The sequence below is a fragment of the Furipterus horrens genome, unplaced genomic scaffold (assembly GCF_987537825.1).
Source record: "Furipterus horrens unplaced genomic scaffold, mFurHor1.1.pri manual_scaffold_4, whole genome shotgun sequence".
Lineage (NCBI taxonomy): Eukaryota > Metazoa > Chordata > Mammalia > Chiroptera > Furipteridae > Furipterus > Furipterus horrens.
The window spans coordinates 125,825,850-125,836,129 of NW_028327174.1; the positions used below are offsets into that span (position 1 = coordinate 125,825,850).

General features: G+C 39.5%; 1 pseudogene; it reads left to right on the top strand.

The window, feature by feature from the left end:
- Positions 1–329: 329 nt before the first annotated feature.
- Positions 330–1,983, top strand: LOC150012826 (CAP-Gly domain-containing linker protein 3 pseudogene; annotated as a pseudogene).
- Positions 1,984–10,280: the final 8,297 nt, after the last annotated feature.

Genomic DNA, 10,280 nt, shown 5'->3' on the forward strand with positions numbered 1-10,280 from the left:
CTGCTGTTCATGCCCATGGTCATTCATGTATGTTCCTTGACTAGTCCCTTCACCTTCTTTTCACTCTTATCTCCCTTTCCCCTCCCCTCTGATTCCTGTCAGTCTGTTCCTTTTTTCCATTCCTCTGGTTCTATTTTGTTCCTTAGTTTATTTCGCTCATTAGATCCCTCTTAGACCCCCCTGCACCCCATTTCAGTGTCAGTACCTCGTTCCCTTCTCTCTGACTCCTCCTCACCCATCGCTTCCCTGGAAACTAATACCCCATTACTCCAGTCCCATCCCCTCTGATTTGGTTTCCCTCCCCCTTTGCTCAACGGCCACCAAGAACCATGACCAAGACTGATTCTGCCCTGATGGCCCCGCCACTCCGGGACGAGGAGGATGAAGAGGATGAGCCAGTTCCTGAGGCCCCCGGTCCCATCCAGGAGCGCCAGCAGAAGCCTGTTGTGCACCCCTCTGCACCTGTCCGCCTCCCCAAGGACTACCCCTTCACCTTCTTCAACCCCAATGACACGGCATGTGAGGAGATTCTGTCTGACACGCAGACCACCATCCCTGAGCTATTTGCCATTGTGCGCCAGTGGGTGCCCCAAGTACAGCACAAGATTAACGTTATTGGCAATGAGATTCTGTGTCGAGGCTGCCATGTGAATGATCATGATGCGCTGACTGACATGACACTGCTCCATTATGCCTGCAAGACTGGGGCCCATGGAGTTTGGGGACGCCACTGCGGCAGTGCGCCTCTCACAGCAGCTGCTGGTGCTGGGCACAGATGTTACCCTGTGCAGCCGCTGGACTAACATGAATGCTCTGCACTATTCGGCCTATTTTGACGTGCCTGACCTCGTGCGTGTGCTGCTGAAGTGTGCGCGACCGCGAGTGGTGAACTCCATGTGCGGTGACTTCAATCACGGCTCAGCCTTGCACATCGCTGCCTCCAACCTGTGCCTGGTCACAGCCAAATGTTTGCTGGAGCATGGTGCCAACTCAGTGCTGCGGAACCGAAAGGGACAGGTGCCAGCGGAGGTGGTCCCAGACCCTATGAACATGTCCCTGGACAAGGCAGAGGCAACGCTGGTGGCTAAGGAGCTACAAACACTGCTGGAGGAGGCTGTGCCACTCTCCTGCGCCCTCCGCAAGGTCACGCTACCCAACTATGACAACGTCCCAGGCAATCTCATGCTCAGCACATTGGGCCTGCGCCTGGGAGACCGCGTGCTGCTGGATGGACAGAAGACGGGCACATTGTGGTTCAGCGGGACCACGGAGTTCGCTAGTGGCCAGTGGGTGGGCATGGAGCTGGACGAACCTGAGGGCAAGAACGATGGCAGTGTTGGTGGTGTCTGGTATTTCATATGCCCTCCCAAGCAGGGTCTCTTTGCCTCTGTGTCCAAGATCTCCAAAGCAGTGGATGCACCCTCTTCATCCGTCACCTCCACACCTCGCACTCCTCGGATGGACTTCTCCCATGTCACTGGCAAAAACCGCAGAGAACACAAAGTCAAGAAGAAGCCCCCATTATCACCGTCTCTGGGAAGCTTGCAGCAGCATGAAGGACCCAAGGCTGAGTTTGGAGACCAAGTCCTTGTAGCAGGACAGAAGCAAGGGGTCGTACGCTTCTATGGGAAGACAGACTTTGCCCCAGGTTACTGGTATGGCATTGAGCTAGACCAGCCCATAGGCAAGCACGATGGCTCTGTCTTTGGTGTCCGGTACTTCACCTGCCCCTCAAAGCATGGAGTCTTTGCACCAGCATCCCGAATGCAGAGAATTGGTGGATCCACCGACCCCCCCCTGGGGACAATGTGGGAGCCAAAAAAGTACATTAAGTGACAATGATGCAGCCCAAACGCACCTTCACGACAATCCGGACCCCAAAGGACATTGCATCAGAGAACTCGATCTCCAGATTGCTCTTCTGCTGCTGGTTTCCCTGGATGCTGAGGGCGGAGATGCAGTCTTAGAGGCCCTGCACACCTGACAGAGACAGCCCCCTAAAGAGTCTCCTGACACAAGGAGCCCCCAAGTCACCCTGAAGTAGATATTCCCAGTTACACATTGAGAATAGAGACCCCCCCATTAGCCCTTGATCACTGAGGTCCCATTAACAGACTCCCCCATGATAACCCCCCCAAATACAGACCCCATGTTACCCAGAAAGAGATTCCCTGAGTGCAGCTCCTTCAGGATAGTCCCTATCCTCAACCCCTCAGAGTAGAGCCCCCAATAACAGATTTCCACATCACTCCAAATGGTGACCTTCTCCATATAATGCCCCATAGCAGAACAGTCCTGAGACACATCACAGAACCCTCCCCCATTAAAAAAGACCCCTTTCCATCAAGTTCCCCTGAAATAAACACAGGTCACACCTTCAAAAAAAAGAAGAAAAAAAAAAGGTCCCTCTTTTAGGTGAGATCATATGGTATTTGTCTTACACCACCTAGCTTATTTCACTAAATAGAATATTCTCCATTTCCGTCCATGCTGTCATAAAAGGTAGGATTTCCTTCTTTCATCCTGCTATGTAGTATTCCATTGTGTAAATGTACCAGTTTTTTGATCGATTCATTTATGGATGGGCACTTCAGCTGTTTCTAGTACTTGGCTGTTGTAAATAACATACTGCTATGAAAATAGGGGTGAATAAGTTCTTTTGAAATGGTGACTCGGGATTCTTAGTGTATATTCCCAGCAGTGGAATTGCTGGGTCAAAAGGTATTTTCAATTTTAATTTTTTAAGGAGATTTTAGACTGTTTTTCACAGTGCATCAGTCTGCATTCATACCAACGGTGCACTAGGTTTCCCTGTTCTCCACAAGGGTCAGCACTTGTTGTCTGTGAATTATTAATGATGGCCATTCTTGACTGGTGTGAGGTATCACATTGTGATTTTAAGTTGTATCTTTCTAAAAGCTAGTAATGTTGAACATCCTTCCATATGTGTATGAGGAATCTGTATATCTTCCTTGGAGAAGTGTCATTCAGGTCCTTGGCCAATTTTTTAATTATATTGTTTGATTTCTTGGTGTTGAGTTGTATGAGTTCTTTATATATTTTGGAGGTCAAATGCTTGTCCAAGGTTTCATTGGCAAATATGTTCTCCCATACAGTCAGTTCCTTTTCATTTTGATGATGGTTTCTTTAGCCTTGTAGATGTTTTTATTTTGATGTAGTCTTATTTGTTTATTTATTCCTTTATTTCCCTTGCCCTAGGAGATATATCAACAAAAATATTGCTATATGGGATATCTGAAATTTTCCTATGTTGTCCTCTAGGTTTTTTTTTTTTTTTCTTGTGGACATTTTTGAGAATTACATCTCTGTGTAGATCACCAGGAAAACAGGTTAACTGTAGTAACTTTGCCAACGTTCTGTTCAGAGCATTCCACCACTTGAAGAGCTGACAGTTTGTGACATACTTTGCAAGTAGATATCATGACTATGAAGAAAGAGGGCTTTCCATATGTTCCTTACCCATTATTTCAATCTTTTTTTAACTTTTATTTTTAAGTATATTTTATTGACTATGATGTTACAGTAGTCCCAATTTGTTTCCCTTTGCTCCCTTCTGCCCAGTACCTCCCTTAGTTCATGTCCATGGGTGGTACATATAAGTTCTTTGGCTTCACCCTTTCCTATGTTATTCCTGTCTATTTTATGCCAACCAATTATGCTTCTTAATCCCTGTACCATTTCTCCCCCTTCCCCCTCCAGCTGATAACCCTCCAAATGATCCCCATACCTATGATTCTATTCCTATTCTGGTTTGCTTAGTTGAATTTTGTTTTTATTTTTTTCAATTCGGTTGTTGATAGTTGTGAGTTTGTTGTCATTTTAATGTTCAATTTCAATCTTCTCTTTCTTAAATAAGTCCTTTTTACATTTTATGTAATAATGGCTTAGTGATGATGAACTCCTTTAGCTTTACCTTATCTGGTAAGCACTTTATCTGCCCTTTGTTCTAAATGATAGCTTTGCTGGATAGAGTAATCTTCATTGTAGGTCCTTGCTTTTCATCCCATTGAATACTTCTTGGCAGTCCCTTCTTGCCTGCAAAGTTTCTTTTGAGAAATCAGCTGATAGTCTTATAGGCACCCCTTTGTAGGCAACTCTCCGCTTCTCTCTTGCTGCTTTTAAGGTTATCTCTTTATCTTGAACCTTTGGCATTTTAATTATGATGTGTCTTGTTGTGATCCTCCTTGAGTCTAGCTTGTTTGAGACTCTCTGTGCTTCCTGGGCTTGTATGTCTATTTCCTTCACCCAATTTGGGAAGTTTTTCTTCATTATTTTTCACATAAGCTTTCAATTTCTTGCTCTCCCTCTTCTCCTTCTGGAACCCCTATGATTCAGATGTTGGCATTTTTAAAGTTGTCCCAGAGGTTCCTAAGCCTCTTCTCATATTTTTCAATTCTTGTTTTCTCATTCAGTACTGGTTGACTGCTTTTTCTTCCTTATATTCCAAATCATTTATGTGAACCCCAGTTTCCTTTCCTTCATCATTGGTTTTGTGTGGATTTTCCTTTGTTTCTTTTAGCATAGTCTTCACTTCTTCCCTTATGCATTTGCCATACTTAAGCATATCTGTCAAGCCTGTGAGGATCTTTATCAACAGTGTTTTGAACTCTTCATCTGTTAGGTTGGCTATCTTCTTGTTTTGTTAAGTTGACTATCTCCTCGTCGCTTAGTTCTCCCACTGGAACCTTGACCCATTCCCTCTTTTGGGCCATACTTCTCTGTCTCCTCATCTTGACAGGCTCCTGTGTTTGTTTGCCTTTGTGTCTTAGGTAGAGCTGTTGCACCTCCTCCTCTAGGAATTTTATGGTGTCACAAATTATATTTAAGTCTTTTTTTCATTTTGAGTTTATTCTGTAAGTTGATAGTCCAGTTTCATTTTTTTGCATATACCAGTTCAGTTTTCCCAACACCATTTATTGAAGAGGCCATTTTTACTCTGTTATATACTCCTGCCCCTTTTGTCAAATATTAAATGACCATAGAGATACGGGCTTATATCTAGGCTCCCTATTCTGTTCCATTGATTTATGTGTCTTTTCTTATGCCAGTACCAGACTTTTTTGATTACAGTGGCTTTGAATATAGCTTAATAGCTGATATTGTGATCCCTCTTACTTTATTCTTCTTTTTCAAGACTGCTGAATCTATTAAGGGTCTTTTTTGGTTCCATATAAATTTTTTGAAGTATTTGTTTTAGATCTGCAGAATATGCCCTTGGTATTTTAATAAGAATTTCACTAAATCGATAGATTGCTTTGGGTAGTATGGGTATAGTTCCAATTCATGAACACCGTACATGCTTCCATTTATTTGTAACATCCTTAATTTCTTTCTTCAGTGTTTTGTAGTTTTCTGAGTACAAATTTTTTACCTTCTTGGTTAAGTTTATTCCTAAGTACTTTATTTTTCTTGTTTGTATAGAAATGGGATTGTTTTCCTTGTTTCTTTTTCTGATATTTTATTTTTGGTAACAGAAGACTATTGATTTTTGAATATTGACTTTGTATCCTGCTATTTTGTCAAATTCACTTATTAGGTCAAGTAGTTTTTGGTGGAGACTGTAGGATTTTCTATGTACACTATCATGTTATCTGCAAATAGTTACAGTTTTACTTCCTCTTTTCCAATTTGGATGCCTTTTATTTCTTTTCTTGTCTGATTGCTGTGGCTAGACTTTCCAGTACTATTTTGAATAAGGATGGTGAAAGCAGACACCCTTGTCTTATTCCTGATCTTAAGGGGAAAACTTTCAGTTTTTGCCTATTGAAAATGATGTTGGCTCTAGATTTTTTATATATGGCCTTTATTATATTGAGGTATGCTCCCCCTTATTCCTACTTTGCTGAGTGTTTTATCATAAATGGGTGCAGGATTTTATCAAAAATATTTTTAGAATATATTGATACGATGATGTGATTATTGTCTTTCACTTTGTTTCTGTGGTCTATTACATTTATTGATTTGTGAATATTGTACAATCCTTGCATTCCTGGGATAATCCCATTTGATCAAGATGTATGATCTTTTTAACATATTGCTGGATCCAGAGTGCCAATATTTTGTTTATGGCTCTAGCATCTATGTTCATCAGTGATATTGGCCTGTAGTTTTCTTTCTTTGTTGTGTCTTTACCAAATTTTGGGGTTAGGATAACATTGCTCTTGTAAAAAGAGTTTGGGAGTCTTCCTTCTTCTTGAAATTTTTGGAATAGTTGGGAAGGATAGGAGTTAGTTCTTTAAATGTTTGGTAGATTTTACCTGTGAAGCCATCTGGTTCAGGGCTTCTGTGTGCCAGGAGCTTTTTAATTTTTGCATTTATTTCTCTAGTTGTATATTCTATTTAGGCTTTCTGTTTCTTCTTGGTTCAGTTCTGACAAATTGTATGTTTCTAGAAATTTGTTCATTTCACCCAAGTTGTCTTTTTTCTTTCTTTCTTTTTTTTTTTTTTTTTTTTTTGGCATATATTTGTTCACAGTAATTTCTTGCAATTCTTTTTATTTCTGTGGTCTTAGTTGTAACTTCTCCTCTTTCATTTCTGATTTTATTTGTTTGCATCCTCTCTCTTTTTCTTGATGAGTCTGGCTAACAGTTTGTCAATTTTGTTTTATCTTTTCAGAGAACCAGCTCCTGGATTCATTGTTCTTTTGAATTATTTTTTATTCTCTATGTCATTTAATTTTCCCCTGATTTTGATTATATCCTTCCTTTTACTCTCCCTGGGTTCGTTGTTGTTGTTCCTGTAGTTCTTGTAGATGTATGGTTAAGTCGTTTATTTTTGATTTTTCTATCTTCTTTAGGTAGTCCTGTATTGCTATAAACTTCACTCTCGGTACTGCCTTCACTGTGTTCCATATATTTTGGGTTGTTATGTGTTCATTTTCTTTTGTTTACAGATACTTTTAAATTTTTTACTTGATATCATTGTTGACCCATTCGTTATTTAATAACCTGTTATTCAGTCTCCACGTATTTGAATATGTTTGAATCTTTTTCTTTAGATTGGTTTCTAGTTTCAAGCCATTGATATGAAGATGCTTGATATGATTTCAAAATTTTTGAATTTTCTGAGGTTTCTTTCATGTCCTACCATTTGATCTTTCTTTGAAAATGTTCCATGTGTATTTGAATGAATGTATATTTTGCTTCTTTGGGGTTGAAAGTTTCTGCATATATAAATTAAATTCATTTGGTCTAGAGTGTCATTGAATGCCTCAGTTTCCTTTATGATCTTTTTTTTGAACATCTATTTATTGTTAATAGAGGCATGTTAAAAATCCCCTATAAAGACTGTATTGCTATCAGTATCTTTCTTGTTGTCCTCTAAGATGTTTCTTATATATTTAGGTGCTCCTATGTTGAGTGCATTTATGTTTACAAATGTTATATACTGCTTTTGGATTGTTCTTTTAAGTATTATGTAATGACATTTTTTGCCCCTTTTTATGGTTTTGATATGAAGCTTAATTTGCCTGATACAAGTATTGCTACCGGGTTTTTTTTCATGTTCATTTGCTTGGTATAATTTTTCTATACATTCACTTTCAGTCTACGTAGATCTTTTGCTTTCATTGGGAATCTTGTAAACAGCACATATGTGGGTCATGTTTTCTTATCTGTTCAGCTACTCTATGTTTTTTGATTGGAGCATTTAATCCATTTACATTTAAATTTATTCTTGACAGGTAGGTACTTATTCATGGCTATTTTTACCTTTGTACCTGTGTTCCCCCCGTCCCTCTGTCTTTATATTGTTAAAGCAGTCCCTTTAGTATCTCTTGCATTGCTGGTTTGTTGGCAATGTATCTTTTTAGCCTCTTTTTTTTTGGTCTGGGAAGCTTCTTATTTTGCCTACCATTTTAAATCAGACCCTTGCTAGGTAGAGTAATCTTGTTTGCAAGCCTTTTCTTTTCATTACTTGGAATACTTCTTGCCATTACCTTTTGGTTTGTAGTTTTTCTGTTGAGAAATCATCTGTTAGCATTATTGGAGCTCCATTGTATGCCGCTAGCTATTTCTTTCTTTCTGCCTTTAAGATTCTCTCTTTGTCTTTAAATTTTGCCATGTTAATTATGATGTGACTTAGAGTGGGCCCCTTTGGGTTCATCTTGATTAGGACCTTGTGTGCTTCCTGGATTTGTGTGACTTTTTCCCTAAGTTAGGGAGGTTTTCAGTTATTACCTTTTCAAAAAGCTTTTCTATCCCTTGCCCCTCGTCTTCTTTTTATGGTATTCTGTGGGGGGCAGACAGACATGGGAAGATGTGGGAAGCAGACAGGCTTTGTTTAAGAGACTCTGACCACTGTGTGGAGCTGCCCCCAGCTGGGCCCTTAGCCACAGGTTGTCTTCCAGGCCTGTTCTGAATCCCACCCTCCGGGGGACTTTAACAATAAAATACAAATCCAAAGTGGCTTTTAAGGAAAAGGGAACCTGCTCTGTTTTTCTCTGTAAAGCCTCAAATCCTTGTCAGTAAAATGTGAAGAACAGAACAATTAAGTAAGAGGAAGTGCTTTTGACCTTGTGTAAAATACCTGAGTGTTTCAACCCTGTATTGATCTGCACTTCCCCTTCACCCCCTACCATTTGGGGAAGTGCTGCATATTTTCCTTAATTACTTTCGAATGTGGAAAGTGGATAAAAACCTTGGCTAATAAAAAGACGGGGGCGATTTTCTACTAGAGAAAATGCCCTCCCTTCCTTCCTCAGATGAAGTGTCTGAGTAGTTTCTTCACCCACTCTGAAGGACCCAGAGTCTCTCTCAGTATTCCTATGATACACATATTATATTTTATGTTGTCCTGTAGCTCCTTTAAACTATCTTCATTCTTTATAGTCTTTTTTCATTTTGTTGCTCTGTTTGGGATTTTTTTTTTCTACCTTGTCCTCCAACTTGCAGATTCATTCCTTTGCTTCCTCTATCATGCTTTTAATTCCTTTTAGTGTGCTCTTCATTTCAGTTATTGCATTCTTCATTTACTCCTGGCTCTTATTAATAGTTTCTATGCCCTTTTTCATGCTTGTGTAATTCCCAGTAGCTTCCACAGTGTTCCTTGTAGTTCTCACTGAGTTCCTTGAACATCCTTATAACCATTATTTTGTATTCTATGTCTGATAAATTGCTTGCCTCAATTTCATTTAGCACTCTTGGTGATATTCCTCCTTTCCTTTTGATTGGTGTTTGTTTCGTTGTCTCCCTATTTTAAGTGACACTTTTTGTTTGTTTCTGCATACTAGATTGATATGCTTTGACTCTCTGTCTTTATAGGATATCTTTTTGTGGTAGAAAACCTGTGGGACTCAGTGGGATGGTCTCCTTAATCTCCTGAACTGAGATACCCTTTTTGCCATTTATGTGGGCTGCTTTGTTGTAACTGGGTTTTGGTTATTGCTGGGTTGTACTTTGGTGGGCTCTTCCCTCCAGCTGGCTGACTAAGAGTCAAACTGCCTACCAAATCTTATATGCCATTGTACAAGTGCTGCCAGAACAAAATAAAACAACTCGGGAAACAAAACCCACACCCACAAAAATAACCCACACCCACAACCACAACAACACTATCACTGCTAATGAGCAAATATTAATAAAGGTGCAAAGAGATTAAATGTATTATAAGAAAGGAAATAGGAATATGGGACAACTAAAAGAAAAATTGTTTTGAGAGTGTAGGATGAAAGACAATAAGAGTAGGGAATAGAAACAAGGCGAAGAAGGAAGGAAAATAGAACTTCCATGTAAATGAAGAAGGGGAAGAATAAGGAAAAATGGAGTATGAAAAGGGAATAATATTATATGAGGTTAAAAAAACTGTTTTTAATAGTGAAAAATATAGGAACGAATTGAAGAGAAGATCCACCACAGCAATATCCAAAAAATGAGTGAAGACTAATATGGGTAAAATAGGAAGAAGAAGGAAAAAGAGAAAGAAAGAAAAAGCTTATGAGATGTCTAAAGGAAAGGTGATTTTTGAGAGAATAGAGAGAGAAGTAATAAAAGTGAGGAATGAAAAACAGGCTAAGAGACAGAAAGTGTAAAATTTAAAACAAAAAACAAAAAGGGCAGGAGGAAGGCAAAATGGAGTGTGAGAGGGGAACAGTAAAATTTGAGATTTGAAATACAAAAATAGTGAAGATATAGGAATAGAATTGAAGAAATTCAACAACAACTACCATATCAACAATCAACAAGCAAATATTAATAAAGGTGTAGAGAGAACAGGGCTATTTTAAAAACAAGAAAAATAATGTGAGATGACTAATGACAAGA